Raw genomic sequence first — 24,487 nt, forward strand, 5'->3', positions numbered from 1 at the left:
GCGTCCGAGGGCCTGTTCTCGCGGGAGCGCAGCGCGTCCGAGGTGTGGCAGCTGCCCGGGAGGGCCGCCGCCGTGGTGTGCCACGCCTGCGAGGCCAGCCTGCTCCCGCGCCTCGCAGCGTGGGAGAGGTCCGAGACCGTCGCCGCCAAGATCAGTACGCCATCGAGGGCCAGATGCAGGGCTGCGCCTTCTCACTAGGCCTCGGCGAGCCCAACCACGCCGGCAAGCCCGTGCTGGAGTACGACCGTGTCGTGCGGCCGCAGGAGCTACACGCGCTCAAGCCCAGGATGGCGCCGGATCCCAAGACCGGGTACCGCAACCGGGAGAACGAGGCGATGTTCACCATCCACCAGATCCTATCCAGCTCCTCACCGGCCTCAACACCCATATAGAAGCCTATGACAGGGAGGCGGCCGCGAGTGACTGCTGGATCCGGAGCTCGCGGATGGCAGCAATCTCCTCGGCCTCGTCTATGCAGAACAGACACTCGCCGACGGGTATGAATCACCGCGCCGCCCATTCATGGAGCACCGCGCCAGCACCTCGTCCATGGAAAAATGCCAACGCATTGCATTGTGTATCGATGGAGTAGTTCATCTTTACCCCCTGGATGGCTGTGATCTCCGTGCTGCACTTTTCCGTCCACGAGATCCCGTCGTCCAGCTGCTTGATGGCTGCCGCGTACGAGCGCTGCTTGACCTCCTTCTTGGCCTCCTCAAAGGATTTGCGAGTAAGGAATCCCACGGTATGATTGCTGCACCCTCATGGAGCTCTCACAGCGCTTTGGATTTTCAGCCGTCCGATCGAGCTGACGTGGCGCGATCTCGGCCGTCGTTCCGTCCAGGGCGCTGAGGCCCTCCCGCAGACCCACTTTTTATCCATGGGTCACTAAAAGCCCTATCGGCCCGACTTCTCTCGTCTCGTCGTCCCGCACGCTGTGCTCCTCGCCAATCCCCTCGATTCGCTCCTCCTCCAATCCCCTCCTCCCACCTTCTCTGGTCGTCCTCGCACCATGCCACACGAAGAGAGGAACGGGTGGCGGCCGGCGGAAGAAGCGCAGCCGCCGCGCGTGTGTCGTCCCGTCGTCGGACCAGCAGGTGGTGGCTAGCGGGAGCAGCGCCGCCGCTGCCGTGCACCGTGTTGTCGCCGGACGAGCAGGTGATGGCCGGCGGGAGCAGCACAGCCGCCGCCATCGCTGGGAGGAGCTGCTGCGTCGACTTACCGCCTCGTGCCCCTGAGCTCCGCCTCGAGCTCCATCTCGAACTTGCGCCCCTGAGATCTGCCTTGAGCTCCACCTCGACCTTGCGTCGTCATCCTGCCGGGAGCACAGCTGCTTCCGTCGCTGGTGGTGTGAGCTCAGAGAAAGAACATGAGGCATCGTGCTTTGCCTCTTCCGTGCCCAGCTGTGGAGGCCCAAGATCCACAACCTCCAGCCCTGGGCGTCCTCCTCCCTTACATGGTCACAGGTCGCAGAGGACGATGAGAGGCAGCAGAACGGCTTGCTCTCCTACGCCTCTTCATTCAGGTCTCTCTCCCCCACCCTCCTCTCTGTCTATCTGAATCTCCTTCATCAGCTAGCTCGGGAATAAGCAATATAATGATGTTTATATATTTTGGTATTTCCTCTGTAGAGATGGATGGATTTGGTTATTTCCCCTGTAGAGATAGACGAGGGTGCCGAGGCGAGATGGTTCCATATGCACTGTAAGATCATCCTCTTTTTGTTCATGGCAGCCTGCGAGCTTTCTCCATCTCTGTTCTATAGCACATATTTGTTGGATGCTGCTAACAAATCGATGATTGATCGTTCTGGCTAGATGTGCTTCTAAGAAGAGATACTGAGGACCAGTTTTTTTTTATGTAGTTCTTTCACTACAGCTGATGCCTGGATTGATATTCTTGCAATCTTACCTGAAGGGACTACACGTGCATGGGAGAATCTCAGAATTATTTGCTATGGTAATAATTGTTATATTGAGATATCGGAAATGATCTTTTAGCTTACACACCATAGAGATTAGAGTATCACTTTGCCTAGCTGTTTTTGTTTCTATTGCACTACAAATAGTACAGTCATGTATACCAATTTAGACTATTCATCTATATTGAAACTTATGATTTTATATTTCAGATATTAAATGAGATTGAGTATGGAAAAAGAGTTCATGTTGATCCCTAGAGCTATGAAGTGTTCTCTTTCATTTCCTGGTCAGATTGTTGGATGTCAAGTAATATAGCTACTGTATTTCTTTGCTTTGGTAAAATTCAGCTAGATTATCTCTGAAATAATTCAACTAGGAACATATCGTATATGCTATTTTTTCTTATGTTTGGATATCTCTGAAGTCGCATGTTGTCCCTCATCACCAGGCCAAGGATAGGTGGGTGGCTATGGGTTTGTTCCTCTCCTCTGTTGAGTGTGCCTGCCTGTCTCAATCATGTTAATGTGATGTCAATATGTCCAGGGGACTCATCATGTTTGGTTGTGGGGACTCATCATGGTATCTTGAGGGAAAAGGTTTAGAAATCCATTAAAACTGAATCTTAGGTGAGTTCTCAGTTTCAAGGTTCATAGCTATTATTTGGAGTTATTTGTTAATTCCTCCTATTATCATGTTTATCTGTCCTGGTTTTCAAGGCTTCTTTTCTGATTTATATTAGCGACATGTGAAAGAAATAACTAATTCACACTCTTCTACTATTGCAGATTCTCTTTATAACTATTTTAATGTTAGCAAGAATTAACTAATTCATTTTTATTCTACCATTGCAGGGTTGCTTCAAAGACTATTTTCACCAGATCAACAATTGGCAGATTTTTATAACCTCCCCTTGCAAGATTTTCAATATGGTTCTACTGTTTCCACATGAAGCTTATTACTTACTGAAATATACCGTTTATTATGTACAAAGATTGATTGACATCAACTCTGTGATGTACGGGTATGCACAACAGCTTACAAGCTTTATAGGTATGCACAACAACCTTCAGATCAAACATCTCAACTGTACTGTCAAAATTGGCATGCCTCCTATTATGTTTTTGAATTGGCTGATCTGAAAGTAACGACTAATCCAAGCATGACCCGAGGATAGTCTCATTTAGGACGCATCCAAGCCGTCTGTTTGCGGTACAACTAAGGTATTTACATTGTTGGATGCAAACTCGGTCAAACGACCAGAAAGCGACTCTAACAAGTATTTCAGGAATTACGTTAGAATTTAACATATTTAGAGCTCAAACAACAATTATGCTTAATTTCTTTCCACCTGAATGAACAAGCAGGGCATTTTCTACCAACTTAATAAGAGCTCAGAGATGAATATTAGATTTTGGCTGAAATGTTATTTATGTGCTATAGTTGTTTGAGAAGTAATTCTTTCCTGGTTTTCTATGCATTAGAAAATCAAGAAGTTAATTCAAGAATGCCCTATTTCAAAGAGCCTTGTTTCAGGAGTTGCCTCCTTTGGTTGAGTCTGAAGAGATTGGTTCAGCTACCGTTGATCCAGATCAGCCACCTGCCCTGCCTAATGATAAAAGGCAGCTTCTGTTCTTAGTGAGGACAGCTCTGATGCATAGGCATGTGTTGTAAATATTTATGTCCTATCATGACTGAAGTTTTATGTAAAAAAAATTGTAGGCATATGCCGTTGTCATATTCAAGCGCACCTTTTCTTTCGGTCTACTAATATAAAGCAAGTTTCTACTGCTGACACTAGAAGCATGTAATGCTGGATTAAAGATAACTCATGTTTGATGCTCGTCGGAATTTTATCTCGTTTTTCTAGGTTATAATCAGAATGTTCATGCCTCAATAAGCATTTTGTATCATGAAGCACTCCAAGAGGTCTCTGTTTTCTTTATGGATGTAGTTCTTTGCTAAATTTAGCAGATATATATATATATATATATATATATATATATATATATATATATATATATATATATATATATATATATATGCTTTGAAATGTGGATGTGATTGGATTTCTACCTACAAGAGTCTAAAAAATAAAATGATATATAAACAATATTGCATAGGACATATTATGCAAAGAGACACGCATAGGTAAATAGCAGGCTGATATGTAAATTATGTTGCATAGGAAGATGGAGACAGTATGTAAGCTATTTCCTCACTAATTTTTGCTATTTCTTTCTTAAACATCAAACTGATTTTTAAATAAACCGATTCAGCAAAAAACATAGTTTTGTATCTTATCATTTGAAGAATTATTTTATCATATAATGGACAGGTTGGATGTAGGTCAGGGCCACCCTTCCATTTTCCTGTTGATGTTCATTAGTTTTATCATATAATGGCCAGGTTGGATGTAGGTCAGGGCCTATTAACTAGGGGAGAAAATCTTACCATTTCCCATAATTGGACTTTTTATTTCATATCTTCCTTTCAATGTGACCTATATAACTCGACCACATAAAATAAATTCGTATGTAAAGTCAGTTCGTAGGCAATTAACCATGTAGTTATTATATATGTCATACATGTATTAGCTTCTGCGTTAGATTATCTTTCTTTAACTGCATATGAAATTATTAAGTTGAAAAATTAGATTACTTTAACTTTAATTTGTGCTATGGTTGTTTTTTATTCAGATTATAAACATTGGCAACATTTCTATTGGGAATCCCTTGCTCTTTTATTGGATGTGCAATGCATTGCAGTGGTATTTAGTGACATTTCAAGGCATGGTCTTCATATCAATATGAGGGCCGTCTAAATGAATTTATCGGGCGGGTTCTCTCCCTTCGACGAGCTCTCACCGTTGTTGTGCTTGGTCTCTCCTCCATCCTGTGCTGGCGCTGCTGCTATAGATATGGAGATAATAACACACCGAGGTACGACTTTGTCGATTTACTAGCTACAATCCCTCATCATTCTCCTATTCTGGATGGAAAAGCTGGATTTATTTCTTATGAGTTCGTAGGGAAGAGCGGTAGCTAAGTTGCAGTAGTCTTTGGAGATTGTATATTATCACAATCCCATTCTTTGTTCTCTGTACTATAAATCTGCATCTTCCTGTAATTGTGTTATCAAGATCATCTACTGCTGGTCATCCGCCCTGTGTCGCCATCGGTGACAGGACCCTCGATGGTGTGCTGCATCTGCCATCACCCATTACGCCATCTGAGAAACCTGCAGCTACTGACTCCCAAACCTGCAACAGCTGGTTGAGCCCGCACTCTATTCTTTTCTGCACATCTTTGCAGCAATAGGCTATTTCCACGTCACCATCCTCTTATGAAGTTTGTTTCTTTTTTAAATATGCTATGTGATTTTTTAATTCTTCTGGATGGTCATTGAATACATGCCACCGTATTAGATGATTGACATAGTTTTCGGGTAATTCTGATTCTCTGTGGATAATGAATGCTATTAGTTTAGTTCTTTCTAGATGTTGGGGTGTGGCCTCGAATGCTTGGTTTTGAATGGCTGAAAGTTCTTAGGCCTGCAGCGACAACAACATTAGTGCACATGGTTTTAGTGATGCCCAAATTCCACAAATAAAGTGTTCCTCCCATCCTCAAGTTAATCATTTTAATCTTCTTCCTTATTTCTATTCTGCAGGCATGAAACACACACTAATTTCGAGACACCTTCAGTTATTTTAGATCTGGATTGTTTTTAGTGATGACCAAATTCCACAAATAAAGTATGTTCCTATGATCCCCAAGTTTATCATTTTAACCTTCTTCCTTATTTATTTTCTGCAGGCACGAAGCACACACTAATTTCTAGACACCTTCAGCTATTCCAGATCTGGATTGTTTTTAGTGCTGCCCATATTCCACAAATGAAGTTTGTTCCTCTGATCCTAAAGTTTATAATTTTAACCTTCTCCCTTATTTGTCGTGTGTCCCCTTATTTGGTAAAGTACACTGTTGTATGTTTGTCTACCGGCCCCGTATGTTATGAATATAATGTTGGCATGTATTGTTGCATCGGTTGAATTTTACAATAGTGGGTTATGTTTCTCCATCAAAAGGATTATATATTTTCTCGGTTGGGTATTAATTCTGCTATCCCTACTGTTTTAGTTGAGCCGGTGCAACAATTCCCTTGTCCGGCTCGCGTGGATGCTGTTTCTGCCCTTCCTTAATGTTCGCCATATGTGAATGTTTTTTTTTTTTGCTTAATGTTGCTGCTGTTTTCTTATTTGTGTAGTTGGTTCTATCCTGTAGTGGCTTTCTCAGGAAAGAGACTTGTGAAATCATGATGCAGTGCTGCTCTCCACTTGTTTGTGTTTCGTTCTAGCCTAGCGTGCCTCGGTCAGGAAAAGACCGTTGTAAATTCATGGTTTGGTACCATTATCTACTTATTAACGTGCTTTCATGATTCATGGTGTACTGATCTTCTAATGTTGCTACTGTTTGGTGTATCTCCACTTTTGGCAGTATATATTCAGGAGTGTTAAGCTATGGTTCCTTACCAAATATATGCCCAATTTCAGTTCATCGACGTTCTCCAGTCCTTTGCTGGGACTTTTTACATATACTGTTGACTATTCAGTTTACATGTCTTGCTACTTGTCTTCTTTGTTTGGGACACTTCATACCATAAATCTTACTTTCCGATATTCAAAGCATGGCAGCACAGAGCTGGCCTACTTGATATCCAACCTGTGCCTACTGAACTTAGTGAGCAGAAAAAATTAAGACGGTTGGCAAACTCAAAGCTGCAAGGATATATCCATATGGGGAAGAGGGTGAAGATGATGAGTCCTAAGTTCCACGGCTCGAACCTGAAAAGTGTCTTTGACACATGAGTACAGTGCTCCCAGTTTTGAAAAAAAAATATTTCTGAGATTTCAAAAATCGGAAACTAAGTGCGCACATACATATGAACATTCTGAAGCTATGGTAAAAATTTCAGAGGAAAATATTTTGTATTTTGAGCTATAAAAAAGAAAATTTTCTAACAAAAATCCGAGACCAGCTCGTAGCTTCCTTCTGGTGCTCCATCATTGATGGCCTCCACTTCCGGATCACAGTCTAGCAAGGGTGTCGAAAGAAAGTGAGTACAGAGGTACTCAGCAAGTTCTAAAAGAGTAAAAAGGTGTTTGATGCACTAGCTACGACCATTCATAAGGAAATCGCAGGTCAATGCATGTTTTGAAATCATTTCTTCAAAAGGTTGCTTTTATTATGAAAACTATGCTCGTCAGTCTTCACAGGTTGACCAGAACTTCGTGGAGTTCTTTTCCTGCCGCGTTCGCAGTTCCCTTCCCGGAACAAGGAGTGACAGCCACAATTTGATACACTCTGCAGAGGTGCGTTACTTTTCCCACAAGAGATCCCACCCTTTTTGCCATCCGCAGGGACTTGCCCCCGTTCACACTTCCTTTGGTGTGAGGCCAGGTATAAAGATCCAAGCCCACACCGCCTTCTCCGCGACTGCAAACCCACCCTTTTGTCCGACCGTACACCCCCAGTAGACTTCTCCCGATAATACGGCTTTACTCACTGTGTACTCCAGACAATCCATCATAGACCGTAGAGCTAAACATCACTAATGGATAGGGATTTAAAAGGCTATCCCAACCTACGGCAGTGCCTCCAACACCCCACAGCTCTACCAGTCCGTTGGCGTGCAGAAGGGAAAAGATACGGCTGGCTTCCCTAGAGCCATTATAGATCTCATGGTTAACGCGGTTTGTACGGCGCTAGAATCACTGGACGGCATTGGTAGTTAATCCTAGGTTAATATAACCCATGCAATGGAACCTCCACCATATCAACACATACCATGGTTCCATTGCCAGCCACATAGTCATCTTCATAGTTGGAAAGTAACATTTTATTTGCGATGCAGGAATGATAAGTATATAGCTTTGCTTTAAAGTAATAAAAATACTCAAGTTGACATGAGCAAGGGTGAACTTGCCTGTGGACTGTGAGATAGTGTAGTTCAATGTAGTTGATGGAACCTGGACCTCGGGTTCTGTAAGAAGCATCATCGTCCGGTAAGGAAAATGTTATAAAATCCAAATAATGCAATCATGAATGTGTTATTTTATGTTGAATCCCTTTACCCCAATGAGTTATTGCAATTTAGGGTTGAGTTAAGATTTATGCCTTTGGCAGTAACTTGCAATTGCTTTAATTTGTAAACCACTTTAATTCTCATAAAGTAAAATGGTTCAAAGTAAAACTACTTTACCTTGGTAATTCATTATTCATTCCAAAAATGATTTGAAATCATAGAGTTGCCTCTATATTTTTGGAATAAAAAGAATAGAGTATTTTTGTTTGAAAAATACCTTTCTCAATAGAAATGACTTGGAATAATAGAATTTAATTTTGAAATGTTTGAAAATAAGTATTTGAACTTATTTGAGATTTTTCCTTGATTTTTAAATACAAGGAAATAATAGTTTGAAATTCCAAGTTATTATTTTAAATTCATTAAATTCATGAATTTGAATTTGTTTCTTAAATTCTATTTTATATTTTATTCTGGTTAAGAATAATTTTTCATTCACCAATCCAATTTTTAATGGATTTTTAGAGTTGTATTTTATTTACAAAAAATTGGTGAAATTCCGGCCTTTTTTTAATTAGGAAATGACCAGAATACCCCCTGGCCCCTATTGGGCCAGCCCATTAACCTAAGCCCATGGGACAGCCCACTAAGGCATGCCCCATAGAGGGTCGGTGGTGCCGAAGCGGCCCACCTCGCTCACTCATGCATCTCTCTCACTCGCTCGCCCTAACCCTAATCTCTCGCGACTCCCGTGGCGATGGCATCGCCGCCATGGCCGCCGCCGTGCTCCGACCATCTCCTGGCCTCCCTACCTTCGCCACCTACCTAATCTGGACCGCCGCGAGACGATCTATCGATCTGTCTGCGTGGTTTCTCCGATTACCTCCTCTCCTGGCAAATCGCCTCCTCTCTGGATCCACTGGAGAATCGCCTCGGGCGATTGGTGGTCTCCGGCGAACTCTCGCCCTCGCCGTCGACGTGCGCACCCCCTGAGACTGACCTGGCGCGGTGCTGCTCGCAGTACCTGTGCCGTCATCTCCGTGTCGTGCTGCTGTGGTGGTGTTCGTGCTCGTCGGCGTAACGCCGGTGACTACCCTAGGTTTTGCAGCTGCTATGGCTGCGCGAGCACTGCCTCGCCATGCCATAGCCTCTGCCACCAGGCGCATGTAAGTGATCTTCTCCTTCTCCTTCTCTTCTCCATGCTTGTGTGCCTCCCAAGCTATTGTGCTTCTTCTTCCTCCTGTTCTACTGCTCTCTGCTGATCCTGTGATCATACAGAGCCTTGCCATTGCTGCCTAAGTTATCTGTGCTTCCATTTTCTGCAAGCTATGGCCAAATTACCAGTTTCTGGTACTGGCCAGTGTTGCCTTGCTTGCTGTACATGCCAAGTGTTGATTATCTATTGCTCCTATCATGCTCTGATCTTGCTATGCTGTACTTGCTTACAAGCTTGCTATGCCATGCTGTTCATGCTTATGGGCTTGCTATGCTTACTGGCAATCTACACTTGCTTGTCTAGGTGTACTACTGTGCATTTGTGACACTTGTGAATGCCAGTGATGTGTGTGAGGTGCTTCTGTGCCTCCTGTGTAAGCCAATGATCCATTGGATCAACCATTTCTTGTTGGCTAGCTTATCTGTGTGGCTTGACTTGATTCAATTGATCCATTTGATCAATTAAATGTCAGTGCTTGGTTGCTGATTAGTTCTGTGGCTAAGTGAATCATTTTCCTTGTTGATGCTGATGCTCAAGCATCACTATGCTACTGTATATATGTGCTGTTGCTTTTTCCTAGCTCACTGGACTTGATCCAGTGGCTATGATGCAGTGACTTGTGCAGTGTTGCCTCACAGTGTGCTACTATCAATAAATAGCATGGATCTGTGATATATTTATGCTTGAATAAATTAATTCATGATGAACTGCTTATGCAGTGATGATTTAAATTACTTGCTTGTATATGAATTTGCTGTGCATGATTATTTGACAAGCAAATGAATCTGAATCCAACTCTGGATAATGATGCTCTGTATTTGGCTTTACTTTAAATGGTGCTAAGTGTGATGTGACCTCAGTAGCCTTGCTACTGATTGGTTGCTCACTTGGTTGGTTGGATCTTGTGGGCTACTCATCTTTGCTTGCATATTTGGGGATCATACTAACTATGAATGCCAATATGCTTGCCTGTGAAGAAATCTAGGGTTTTACTGATGGTTATGTGCTTAGGATTTTCTGTGTAGTCTTTACTAGCTGCTAATTATTGCAATACACCTACTGGTGCTATCTGTGCATGAGATCTTGCTTCTGTGCACAAGATCTGTATCTGGATGATTTCTATTTTAGTGGCTTTTAGACTAGCAGTAATCCTTGGTGAAAACCAAGTGATGATTTACCCTGTTGAGCATCTGCTCAATCCCATGACTGTGTCATGCATGATTTATGGATTAGATCCATTGGATCTTCTCCAGGAACTTGGTATACCTTGTTCCAGCTCCCAGATTGAAATATTTTGTTGTTGCAGTCTTGTGGTTGGTTTCACAGCCCTTCTCCTCCAGGTCTTGGTTGATCTCCTCAGGTCACCATGATTCCTGGTGGCTGAGTGGTTGTGTGTGTTGGTTCTGTTCTTGAGCAAGAACTGGATGAACTCTGTGTTCTAGCTTCACCCTTACCTGGTGAATTCCTTATCTGGTCGACTGTTACAGTTTCTAGGGTTTGTGCTGCTTTTATATGAGCCCTACTTCTATTCTGGCCATGACACACAAGCCTGGCTTGCTTTGTGACTAAGCCCTTGCATGGCCCTGCTGTGGCTTGCACAGCACACATGAGCTGTGTGCTCTCATATGCTGAAACTTGAGCCCTCTGTGGTGCTCAGTCTTGGTCTGCTTGATCCTATCTTGTGCTGTCCCGGCTTTGAACAAGCACAAGTGTGCAGTGACAGTGTGCCTCTGTCCAAACTGAATTTTGTTTCACTCTGTCCAAACTGAATTTCTAACACTTAACATTCTGGCTAGCACTTGTGATTCTGTTTTGCAGGTTTTGAAGTTGAATATGACCAGAAGATATTCTTCAAGGCATTTAGTCTAGGTTTTAGTTTAGGACAATATTGTAATTTTCCTTTTTCATTTCTGTTTATTATTCATCAATTCTTGTATCAAGAATATTGTACAGACAATGTAATTTGTGTTGTGTATCAATAAAGCTCAAGTTTTTGTTTATGAGCTTTTGATTTATGTAATGTTTATATTTTTGATTAAATATTGTATTTAATATTCAATTTGAAATTCAAAGTCATTTGAATTCATATGTTGTATTTGAATTGTGAATTCAATATTCATAGTGCTTATTGCTTATTGTTTAATGTGTTATAACTTGTCAAATGAAATCATTCCCCAAATCAACAAGATACAAAAGAGATCATGTCGAAATTTTCCTAACTCACATTGCCTAACCCTAAGTATAAAATGAGAGAGAACCTCGATCCCTCTTAGGTTTAGTTGCAATAAGGCGCGAAAATTTCCCCCGTTTTGCGATGAAATGCACATCCCATTTCTAAATCTACCCTTCGTTGTTCCTATGTTCTGGGTTATTACAGCCTCTCCCTGGACATAGGTTTAGTTGCAATGAGGCGCGAAAATTTTGTAGACACTCCGTGGAAATGAGAATATGAGTCACACTTGTTACATATGCTACACACAAATGAATTACCATATGACAAATATCCATTGAAATTATAACCACACAAGAACATGAGATTTGGGTAATATATTCTGTACCAGCATAAGGTTTTGATAATATGTACCAATACAACTACCCTGGACATAAGATTTTTTTTGAACTGTCTGGACATAAGATTTAACAACTAGTGTTGACAAACATCTTTGTATTTAGCGTTTAATAGCAAATACCACAAAATAAAGTCTAATTGTCTTTCTCCTGCTGTCACTCTTAAACTGACGGTGGCCTGAAGCCCTGAACCCTGAAGTCACTAATGGGCTATCAAACAGAGATCATGTATTCTGCGAAACAATTACACCAAATGTTGGTGTTTTGTCATACAAATTTCTAGGGTTGTGGTTCTGTGATAAAAAATCCGAACTTCTAGTGTTAAGTGATAAAACCTCATTGGATGAACTGGCTAGAGCATGCAATTCCACATGGCGCACACAGACTTGCAAATAGAAAAAATACAGGCAGTTTAATACTATCAATAAATTGCTCTGCTAGCTTGACTGCTATCATAACCTTTGTAAAACGTACTACCACCATCCCGAAGTTTTTACCAAAAATCATTAACATCATTAACATCATTAAATAGATAATGAATATATTTTCGTACGGTATCTACAAAATATTATATTTCTTCATAGATTGTTCTGAAATTTTGGTCAAACTTTACTTGGTTTGACTTTTATAAATAAGCCTTCAAGTTTGGGGTGGAGGTAGTATACTTCAAACCGCGAAAAAGTGCCGCACAGAAGTGATATTTGGAAAAGAAATGCGTAACAAAAGCGGACATAAGCTCTGCCTCTCCATCAGCAGATGTAAGGTTATGATCAACAGAGTTCCGAGATAAAAAAATACAGGCAGTTTAATACTATCAACCAATTGCTCTGCTAGCTTGACTGCTATCATAACCTTTGTAAAATGCATACTTCAAACCCCCAAAACATATCACACAGAAGTGATTCTCGGAAAAGAAATGCATAACGAAAGCGGACATAACCTCGATCTTCCTCTCGATATCCAGATGTAAGGTTAAGATCTCATATAGCTATGCGGCAAACAACTATCTACACTGATCTAATATCAGCAAGAATGCATTGCAAGAAAGCAACAAAAACTAGTGTCAGAAATCAAATGCATATAACAAAAGCGGACATGTAAAGTATTCATCAACCTTCGTCTGAGGCGAGGGCGGATTTACTCTTTGGTTGGGGGTGGTCGACTTTGGGGCCGCGTTTTTTGCCCATCTCGATCTCCGGTGAGGTGGACTACAGAGTCGGGGAAGCAGATCCGGAGCAGATATGGCGCGGTCAACGTCGGCGTCGAGGAAGCTAATTGATACGTCTCCAACGTATCTATAATTTCTGATGTTCCATGCTAGTTTTATGACAATACCTACATGTTTTGCTTACACTTTATAATGATTTTATGCATTTTCCGGAAATAACCTATTAACAAGATGCCGAAGTGCCAGTTCCTGTTTTCTGCTGTTTTTGGTTCCAGAAAGGTTGTTCGGGCAATATTCTCGGAATTCGATGAAACAAAGACCAAACATCTTAGTTCACCGAGACGGACCAGAACACCGAAGGAGAGTCGGAGGGGAGGCCCAGGGCTCCCAGACCATAGGCTCACGCGGGCCCAAGCCTGGCCGCGCCGGCCTATGGGAAGGGCACCCTGGTGCCCCTCCGACTCCGCCTCTTCGCCTATAAAGTCCCTCGCGACCTAAAAACCCGATACCAATTGACGAAACTCCAGAAAGACTCCAGGGGCGCCGCCGCCATCACGAAACTCCGTTTCGGGGGACAGAAGTCTCTGTTCCGACATGCCGCCGGGATGGGGAACTGCCCCCGGAGTCATCTCCATCGACACCACCGCCATCTTCATCGCCGTTGATGTCTCCCATGATGAGGAGGGAGTAGTTCTCCCCCGAGGCTGAGGGCTCTACTGGTAGCTATGTGGTTCATCTCTCTCTCCCATGGTGTGATCTTTATGTGATCATGAGCTTTGTATCACTATTAATCTATGTGCTACTCTAGTGATGTTATTAAAGTATTCTATTCCTCCTCCATGATGTAATGTTGACAGTGTGTGCATCATGTAGTACTTGGCGTAGGTTATGATTGTAATCTCTTGTAGATTATGAAGTTAACTATTACTATGATAGTATTGATGCGATCTATTCCCCCTTTCATAGCTATTGTTGACAGTGTGTATGCTATGTTAGTACTCGGTCTAAATTGCAACGATCTATTATGCACTCTAGAGGTTATTTAAATATGAACTCTGGATGTTGTGGAGCTTGTTTACTCCGGCTTGAGGTGTGCTTTTATAGCCCTACACAAAGAATGGTGTTTGTTATCCAACAAGAGAGTGTAGAGTAGTCTTATTATGTGATCATTGTTGAGAGTGTCCACTAGTGAAAGTAGGATCCCTAGGCCTTGTTTCCAAATATCGAATCACCGTTTATTTACTGTTCTACTGCATGTTTACTTGCTGCCACATTTATTTCAGATTGTTATTACCACTCATATTCATCCATATCACTTGCATCTTACTATCTCTTCGCCGAACTAGTGCACCTATACATCTGACAAGTGTATTAGGTGTGTTGGGGACACAAGAGACTTCTTGTATCGTAATTGCAGGGTTGATTGAGAGGGATATCTTTGACCTCTACCTCCCTGAGTTTGATAAACCTTGGGTGATTCACTTAAGGGAAACTTGCTGCTGTTCTACAAACCTCTGCTCTTGGAGGCCCAACACTGTCTACAGGAATAGAAGCGTGCGTAGACATCAAGCTATTTTCTGGCGCCGTTGCCGGGGAGGTATGGTAAAAGGTATACACATCCTCCGACTACTAAGCTATTTCCTAGCACTGTTGCCGGTGTGTGAGTGCTCGAAGCTATTTCCTTTAGATCCTGCAATTGTATCTTTTTGTTTCTTGTTTTTATTTTTCACTAGTTAGGCATAATGGAAAACAACAGTGAGCTTTTTAATCTATTTCCTGAGTTAAGACATGAATTGTGTGATCCGAAAATTAAAAAACCTATGGAACCTTATTTGCATGCTAGTAGCAATGTTATTAGTATGAACGCAATTACTGCTAATGCTATGGAGAAGTCTAAGCTTGGGGAAGCTAGTTTTTATGATCTTTTTAGCTTCCCATCTTTAGGAGAGAAAATTTGCTCTGATAATACTTTATCTCCCATATGCGATAACTCTAATGATGCTTGTGATATTTTAAATCCACCTACTGAAAGTATTCCTTTCAAGATACCTATGAAAATTGTTGAACTTGCTATGAACAATTGCTATTTTGGAGATGGGACTGTCCATCCTAGTGATCATTTACTCTTTATACATGAATTATGCGAGTTGTTCGAGAATGCAGGTATTTCAAAAGACCAAGTTAAGAGGAAGCTATTCTCTATATCTCTGAAGGGCAGAGCTGCGGAATGGTATAAGATGTTGAAGAATGGTCGATCTCTTGGTTGGGAGGAAATTGTACCTATCTTTTATTCTAAATTTTATCCTCCTCATGAAATGCATATTGATAGGAATTACATTTATAACTTTTATCCTCGTGATGGAGAGAGTATTTCCCAAGCATGGGGGAGATTGAAGTCACTAATGCTCAAATGTCCCATTCATGAGCTCCCCCGTAATGTTATTATTAATAATTTTTATGCAAGGCTTTCAGGACACCACAAGGACTATCTAGATGCCTGTTTGGAGGGATCTTTAACAAGCAAGGAGGTTGAAGCTAGATGGGATCTTCTTGAAAGAATTCAGGAGAATACTGAAGATTGGGAGAACGACAAAGGTAAAGAATCAGGTATAAACTATGAATATGAATGCATTAAGTCTTTCATTGAAACTGTTGATTTTCAAGAGCTTAGTGCTAAATATGGTCTTGATCCTCAAATTATGATCGATTGCTATAGAGCCTTTGCTTCTCATATTAATGTTCCTAAGGAAAATTGGTATATGTATCATGAACCTTTCAAAGACACTTGCATGGAAAATGAAATTGTTGTTAATGATTGCAATAAACATGCCCAAACTTCTGAAAATACTATTTCTTATAAGCATGTTAATTTTTGTGGAATGCATAGACCTTGTGGAATTAATCAAATCGAAGATGAATATTGTATCCATCATAGGAATGAAAAAACTAGAAAGTGGTTTAGGGCTCTAGATGATCTTGGTGAAAAAGTTTGTGCCATCTATCCTTTTATTTGTGAACTTTGCCATAGAGTGGGTCATTTTAATTTTCAATGCTCCTCCAATGATAATTCGAACCCCATGAGTGCTGCAAATTTGTATTGTGATGATGAAATCCTTCCTAATTAGCATGATGAACTTACTTTATTTTTGGGGTGTGAAGAGTTATCAAGAAAAATTTCTTTGTTACATATGAGTGATCTTCATATTGATAGTGTCCTGCGTGGGTGTCTTTCTTATTGCATTAATAATTTCCATACAAATACTTACATACAGAATATTTTAGAAGAAGACACTTTGCCAAAATATGATAGGACCGCTGTGTGTTTTGAACTTATTAATGAAAAGGAGGAATCCTCCCAAGTTTCTTCTATTGTTTCTAGAAATAAATCAGGTTATGTGGAGAAGCCTCCCATCAAGCCTCTCCCTCATAAAGAAGGGAATGAGGAGAAGGAAAAGAAGAAGAAGTGAACGAAGAAGAAGAAGAAGAGGGAGAATAAAAGGAAAGAAGTAACGGCATATCCCCGCGTGTATGAGATAACGATAGGTAACCGTAAGTATGTTGATCCTAATGATTATTATGATAATGAATCTGAGTACAATGATCTTCTTATGCCCTTTACCTAAATTAGTGATCATGATTTGAAAGAGCACACTACTTTTGATATTGAAAATCTCTGGGAAGCTAATTCTGAAAATGATGATGTTAATAATTGCTATAGTATTACTGTATTAGTACTATCCATGCTTCTTCCCGTAATGATATAGAAAGCTCTAAGCTTGGGGATGAGGTGTTTGAAAATCCTTTTGCTACTGATGGTTATATGCTTGATACATCTCCTTCTAGTAACAATGATGGTAAGGTTACATATGAACATACTGTGAAAGATAACTATTCTATTTCTTATGATGACACTATGCCTCCAATCTTTGATAATTATTATAAAGAATGCTATGACATAGGTTATAATTACCCTTATGAAACTTGTCATAGTTATGATGGGATTGCCAAAAACAATTCCCTTAGTATGCAACTTGTTTACCATGTTCAAATTCTTGATAATGATCCGGCTCCAATTACTATTAATGAGAAGAATTCTTCTTATGCCAAAATTAATGATACTTTTATGCATATGAATCATGATAATAATGTTTTAAGTGATGGGTATATTGTGGATTTCATCAATGATGCTACTGAAAGTTATTATGAGAGAGGGAAACATGGTTATATGCATCTTAATAATATTAAGTTTCCCATCTTTATGTTGAAAATTTTGAAGTTACTTGTGTTCTATCTTCCTATGCTTGTCACTTTGTTCTACATGAATTTATTTGTGTACAAGATTCCTATGCATAGGAAGTGGGTTAGACTTAAAAGTGTTTCTTATTTGCTTTTGATGACCTCTTTTGCTTCAACTCTTATTTCTTGCGAGAGCATCATTAAAATTACTGATCCCATCTTAATGGCTATAAAGAAAGCACTTCTTGGGAGATAACCCATGTTTTTATTTTCCTACTATTTTGTTGTGTCTTGGAAGTTGTTACTACTGTAGCAACCTATCCTTATCTTTATTTTATTGCATTTTTGTGCCAAGTAAAGTCTTTGATAGTAGGGTTGATACTAGATTTGGATTACTGCACAGAAACAGATTTCTTGCTGTCACGAAATTGACTAGCCCCGTTTGTAGGTAACTCAGAAAAATCTGAGAATTTACGTGCGTGATCCTCAGATATGTACGCAACTTTCATTCAATTTGAGCATTTTCATCTGAGCAAGTTAAGTGCCCCAGAAAAATTCGTCTTTACGTACTGTTCTGTTTTGACAGATTCTGCCTTTTATTTCGCATTGCCTGTTTTGCTATGTTTGATGGATTTCTTTGTTCCATTAACTTTCAGTAGATTTTTGCAATGTCCAGAAGTGTTAAGAATGATTATGTCACCTCTGAATATGTGAATTTTTGATTATGCACTAACCCTCTAATGAGTTTGTTTTGAGTTTGGTGTGGAGGAAGTTTTCAAGGGTCAAGAGAGGAGGATGATACAATATGATCAAGAAGAGTGAAAAGTCTAAGCTTGGGGATGCCCCCGTGGTTCATCCCTGCATATTTCAAGAAGACTCAAGCATCTAAGCTTGGGGATGCCCAAGGAATCCCTTCTTCATCGACAACTTATCAGGTCACCTCTAGTGAAACTATATTTTTATTCCGTCACATCTTATGTGCTTTACTTGGAGCGTCTGTATGTTTTTGTTTTTGTTTTTGTTTGAATAAAATCGGATCCTAGAATTATTTGTTTGGGAGAGAGACACGCTCCGCTGTTGCATATGAACACATGTGTTCTTAGCTTTACTCTTAATGTTCATGGCGAAGGTTGAAACTACTTTGTTCATCATTATTATGGTTGGAAACAGAAAATGCTTCATGTGGTAATTGGTATAATATCTTGAATAATTTGATACTTGGCAATTGTTGTGCTCAAATAGATCATGTTTAAGCTCTTGCATCATGTACTTTGCACCTATTAATGAAGAACTACCATAGAGCTTGTTAAAATTTGGTTTGCATGATTGGTCTCTCTAGAGTCTAGATATTTTCTGGTGAGTTGTTTGAACAACAAGGAAGACAATGTAGAGTCTTATAATGCTTGCAATATGCTTTTATGTAAGTTTTGCTGTACCGGTTCATACTTGTGTTTGCTTCAAACAACCTTGCTAGCCAAAGCCTTGTATTGAGAGGGAATTCTTCTCGTGCATCCAAATCCTTGAGCCAAAAACTATGCCATTTGTGTCCACCATACCTACCTACTACATGGTATTTCTCTGCCATTCCAAAGTAAATTACTTGAGTGCTACCTTTAAAATTTCATTCCTTGTATTTGCAATATATAGCTCATGGGAAAATAGCCTTAAAACTATTGTGGTAAAGAATATGTAGCTTATGTATCTTATTTCTTATAAGTTGCTTGTTGAGCGGTAACCATGTTTCTAGGGACGCCATCAACTATTACACCTTTGTTGAATATCATGTGAGTTGCTATGCATATTCGTCTTGTCTGAAGTAAGGGTGATTTATCATGATCAAATGGTTTGAGTATGCATATTGTTAGAGAAGAACATTGGGCTGCTAACCGAAGCCATGTATCATGGCGGAAGTTTCAGTTTGGACATTAATCCTCAATCTCTTATGAGAATATTATCTGTTGTTGAATGCTTATGCATTAAAGAGGAGTCCATTATCTGTTTTCTATGTTGTCCCGGTATGGATGTCCTTAGTTGAGATCTATCAAAAACGAGAAATCAAATGCGATCTATCTCCTTGGACCTTTGTACAGGCGGCATAGAGGTACCCCTTTGTGACACTTGGTTGAAACATATGTTATGCAATGATAATCCATGTAAATCCAAGCTAATTAGGACAAGGTGCGAGCACTATTGGTATTCTATGCATGAGGCTTGCAACTTATAGGATGTCTTATGCATAACACATATGAATTATTACTACCATTGACAAAATTGTTTCTATGTTTTCAAAATGAAAAGCTCTAGCACAAAAATAGTAATCCATGCTTCCCTCTGCGAAGGGCCTTTCTTTTACTTTTATGTTGAGTCAGTTTACCTACTTCTTTCTATCTTAGAAGCAAACACTTGTGTCAACTGTGTGCATTGATTCCTACATACTTGCTTATTTGCATTCATCATATTACTTTGTGTTGACAATTATCCATGAGATATACATGTTGAAGTTGAAAGCAACTGATGAAACTTATATCTTCCTTTGTGTTGCTTCAAAACTTTCTACTAAGAATCTATTGCTTTATGAGTTAACTCTTATGCAAGACTTATTGACGCTTGTCTTGAAAGTACTATTCATGAAAAGTCTTTGCTATATGATTCATTTGTTTAGTCATTATCTTTACCATTGCTTCAAATCACTTCATTCATCTCATATGCTTTATAATAGTATTGATCAAGATTATGATAGCATGTCACTTTAGAAATTATCCTTGTTATCGTTTACCTACTCGAGGGAGAGTAGGAACTAAGCTTGGGGATGCTTGATACGTCTCCAACGTATCTATAATTTCTGATGTTCCATGCTAGTTTTATGACAATACCTACATGTTTTGCTCACACTTTATAATGATTTTATGCATTTTCCGGAAATAACCTATTAACAAGATGCCGAAGTGCCAGTTCCTGTTTTCTGCTGTTTTTGGTTCCAGAAAGGCTGTTCGGGCAATATTCTCGGAATTCGACGAAACAAAGACCAAACATCTTAGTTCACCGAGACGGACCAGAACACCGAAGGAGAGCCGGAGGGGAGGCCCAGGGCTCCCAGACCATAGGCTCGCGCGGGCCCAAGCCTGGCCGTGCCGGCCTATGGGGAGGGTGCCCTGGTGCCCCTCCGATGCCGCCTCTTCGCCTATAAAGTCCCTCGCGACCTAAAAACCCGATACCAATTGACGAAACTCCAGAAAGACTCCAGGGGCGCCGCCGCCATCGCGAAACTCCGTTTCGGGGGACAGAAGTCTCTGTTCCGGCACGCCGCCAGGACGGGGAATTGCCCCCGGAGTCATCTCCATCGACACCACCGCCATCTTCATCGCCGTTGCTGTCTCCCATGATGAGGAGGGAGTAGTTCCCCCCCGAGGCTGAGGGCTCTACCGGTAGCTATGTGGTTCATCTCTCTCTCCCATGGTGTGATCTTTATGTGATCATGAGCTTTGTATCACTATTAATCTATGTGTTACTCTAGTGATGTTATTAAAGTATTCTATTCCTCCTCCATGATGTAATGTTGACAGTGTGTGCATCATGTAGTTTGTTATCCAATGAATGGTGTTTGTTATCCAACAAGAGAGTGTAGAGTAGTCTTATTATGTGATCATTGTTGAGAGTGTCCACTAGTGAAAGTAGGATCCCTAGGCCTTGTTTCCAAATATCAAATCACCGTTTATTTACTGTTCTACTGCATGTTTACTTGCTGCCACATTTATTTCAGATTGTTATTACCACTCATATTCATCCATATCACTTGCATCTTACTATCTCTTCGCCGAACTAGTGCACCTATACATCTGACAAGTGTATTAGGTGTGTTGGGGACACAAGAGACTTCTTGTATCGTAATTGCAGGGTTGATTGAGAGGGATATCTTTGACCTCTACCTCCCTGAGTTCGATAAACCTTGGGTGATTCACTTAAGGGAAACTTGCTGCTGTTCTACAAACCTCTGCTCTTGGAGCCCCAACACTGTCTACAGGAATAGAAGCGTGCGTAGACATCACTAATCCGGCTTGCTAGACAGCAAGGGAGCCGGTAAAACGTGGTCGGTCACTACGGTGGCCGGTGAGGAGGCAGTGATGGTGAGGAGGGCGGTGGGGCACGGCCGTCATCGTGGGAGTGTGCCTGGTAGAAGCATGATAAAGATGTGGTGTTCGAATTGTGCTCTACAGGGAAATATCCTCTGTGGACCGATATTTATAGGCTGACGGGCAAAACGCAGGTTTTGTGGTAGCTTGAAAATGGGACGCGCCAAAAAATTCGGCGTGTGTTTTGCGGCAGAGATGAAAGTCACCCATAAGAAACTTTCCTCATGGAATACCTTTTGCTTGTTGGTTGGTCGTGTGAACAACATATATAGTGGGAGATTGTTATCACCGGAATTTGACCGAGTCAGAGGTGGGCCGCGATCAAGATTTGGGCTTGAAGAATATATATATGGAAGAATATGTGAACCAGCCTTGTACACGAAGTTTGGGCTAGTTTGCCCTTGTATCTGTAATATAGTAGGATACGTGTCGATTAGATAGAGTTTGGCCCGTGCCCGGTTGGGATTATTCCCACGTTAGAAAGTCTACGGACTATAAATATGTATCTAGGGTTTATGAAATAAACAACAACTCACGTTCAACCCAAAACAAACCAATCTCGGCGCATCGCCAACTCCTTCATCTCGAGGGTTTCAATCAGGTAAGCGACATGCTGCCTAGATCGCATCTTGCGATCTAGGCAGCACAAGCTCCACGTTGTTCATGCGTTGCTCGTACTGAAGCGTCTTTGATGGCGAGCAACGTAGTTATCATAGATGTGTTAGGGTTAGCATAGCTCTTCGTATAACATGCTTACGTAGTGCAGCCCTTGCATGTCTAGCCGCCCTCACGCCTATCTCAGGTGTGGGGGCGGCACCCTGCTTGTTCATCATCTAGTAGATCTGATCCGTTACGATTGCTCCTTGTTCTGCAAGGATTAGTTTAATATCTGCAATAGTTAGGCCTTACAAAGGGGGGGAGGATCCAGCGGCACGTAGGGTGGCGTTCGCAAGTCCTAAACAGGATGTTCCGAGGATCAACGCCATGTTGGTTTTTAGGCCTTGTTTAGGATCGGCTTATGAGCACCGTGCGTGGCCGCGAGGCCCAACCTGGAGTAGGATGATCCGATTATGCGGTGAAAACCCTAAATCGTCGTAGATCTCATTAGCTATATCTTGATCAAGCAGGATCACCAAGTATTCGTGCACCCCGTACGAATCATGGGTGGATCGGCTCTTTGAGCCGATTCACAGGATAACCTGAGAGCCGATCGAGGCTCGTATTTAATGTTTACGTGTATGCCATGCAGGAATTAAGCGAGGCATCCCCATCACCTTCCTGACCAGGTATAGGTCAGGTGGCACGCCCTTGCACTTCGCATCGCCGCGTGTGACCAGAAGAGCATTGCGGGCCGTCGCTCGGAGGGGTCTCAGCCAGCCGCAGCTCTAGGCTCTTCCCGGCTCTACACTGTGTTGACAGGCCGCTGCCCGCCGGTGGGTTTTGGCAGTCAACACATTCTGGCACGCCCGGTGGGACAAACGTGGCAAGGCCGATCCTGGGGATCGGCCCCAAAGATCTATGAAGGAACATTGCAAAAACCTTCATTGAGCGATTCAGTCAGCGTGGAGGCCGATTCCAGCAATCGGCCGAAATTCTCCTCACCACACGTTCTGCCTGTGTTCAACGTCGATCTAATGAGCAGCGGTTTTACGTCGGCTGATGAGAGTCAACATTAGTCCTAACGGAGCCGACGTTCAAACACAGTGCCCTGGCTAACTACAGAGCCGATATCCGCAGTTACCTGACAGATTCGGCTCGGGGGGCACCTAATCAGATGAACAGGTGCAGTGAAGTATTGGGGGCCGATAGAAAAATCGGCCAGTAAAAAAAAATTTCTCATGGTATACAGCCGATGCACAGCCATCGACTCTAGTACAATTACACAAGATCTACCAGCTGCGTGTTCAATATACGGATTTCGACCAAGTCGGTGTTCAGTTCAGCCTCAAGGCCAACTTCCAACCTTTTATTCATTAGGCCGTTGGTGTTTCGTCTGCAATATCGGCTTTCAAAGGAAGAAAAGGTGATCGGCTCCGGTGTGTCTACCGTCGGCCTGGCTAAGTTGGCCACCTTCTCAGCTACGCTCGTAGGAATGGCTAGGACCTCTGCATGGTGGCTGTCTCAATTGCCTGAGTTCAAGGCCCTTGGACTGAACTGTGTGTCCTCACCACTGTTCTCACCTTAACTGAGGCTCGGGGGGCAGCTGATTTGGTAGACACTCTGTTTTTGGAAGCCGATTGGAGTGTCATCGGCTGACCCTGCATCATAACCTTCTTCGAAAGCGGCGAGTTGTTACAGAAGAAGACTACTAGAAGGCTGAAAGGAGCACAGAAAGGGAAGCCGTCGTCATCCATAGGGTCTGGACCGTCCTGTTGCTGCAAGAAGATGAAGGAGACTGGATTCTCAAAACAGCCGATGAACAGCCATCGGCTATAGGATTGCAAAGTATTATGGTCAGATGTCAACATGGCAGGGTCTGTTTACCGCCATGGCAAAGACAAAGAAGAGAGCAGTCACTCTGGTGGCAAGGACAAAGAGGAGGCCGGTTCAAGCGATCGGCTTCGATATGATGATAAAAGGTACAATAATGAAGACGGTATAGAGTCTTATAATGCTTTCAATATGTCTTTTATGTGAGTTTTGCTGTACCGGTTCATACTTGTGTTTGCTTTAAACAACCTTGCTAGCCTAAACCTTGTATCGAGAGGGAATACTTCTCATGCATCCAAAATCCTTGAGCCAAACACTATGCCACTTGTGTCCACCATACCTACCTACTACATGGTATTTCTCCGCCATTCCAAAGTAAATTGCTCGAGTGCTACCTTTAAAATTTCTATTCTTTATCTTTGCAATATATAGCTCATGGGACAAATAGCCTAAAAACTATTGTGGTATTGAATATGTACTTATGCATCTTATCTCTTATAAGTTGCTTGTTGAGCGATAACCATGTTCCTGGGGACACCATCAACTATTTATTTGTTGAATATCATGTGAGTTGCTATGCATGTTCGTCTTGTCTGAAGTAAGGGTGATTTATCATGATCAAATGGTTTGAGTATACATATTGTTAGAGAAGAACATTGGGCCGCTAACTAAAGCCATGATCCATGGTGGAAGTTTCAGTTTGGACAACAAACCTCAATCTCTTATGAGAATA

General features: G+C 41.7%; 1 long non-coding RNA gene across 5 annotated transcripts; it reads left to right on the forward strand.

Moving 5' to 3' along the window:
- The first annotated feature begins 930 nt into the window (after positions 1-930).
- Positions 931-6,045, forward strand: LOC127302829 (uncharacterized). Of its 5 annotated transcripts, XR_007853120.2 has the most exons (8): positions 931-1,525; positions 1,632-1,704; positions 1,865-1,959; positions 2,132-2,381; positions 2,466-2,548; positions 2,774-2,972; positions 4,619-4,861; positions 5,738-6,045. It is a non-coding gene; the product is annotated as an uncharacterized lncRNA (long non-coding RNA). The 5 variants fall into 5 exon arrangements; XR_007853119.2 differs by having other exon boundaries at positions 1,818-1,959; positions 2,132-2,548; XR_011745802.1 differs by having other exon boundaries at positions 1,818-1,959; positions 2,371-2,548.
- Positions 6,046-24,487: the final 18,442 nt, after the last annotated feature.

The sequence above is a fragment of the Lolium perenne genome, chromosome 5 (assembly GCF_019359855.2).
Source record: "Lolium perenne isolate Kyuss_39 chromosome 5, Kyuss_2.0, whole genome shotgun sequence".
Classification (NCBI taxonomy): Eukaryota; Viridiplantae; Streptophyta; class Magnoliopsida; order Poales; family Poaceae; genus Lolium; species Lolium perenne.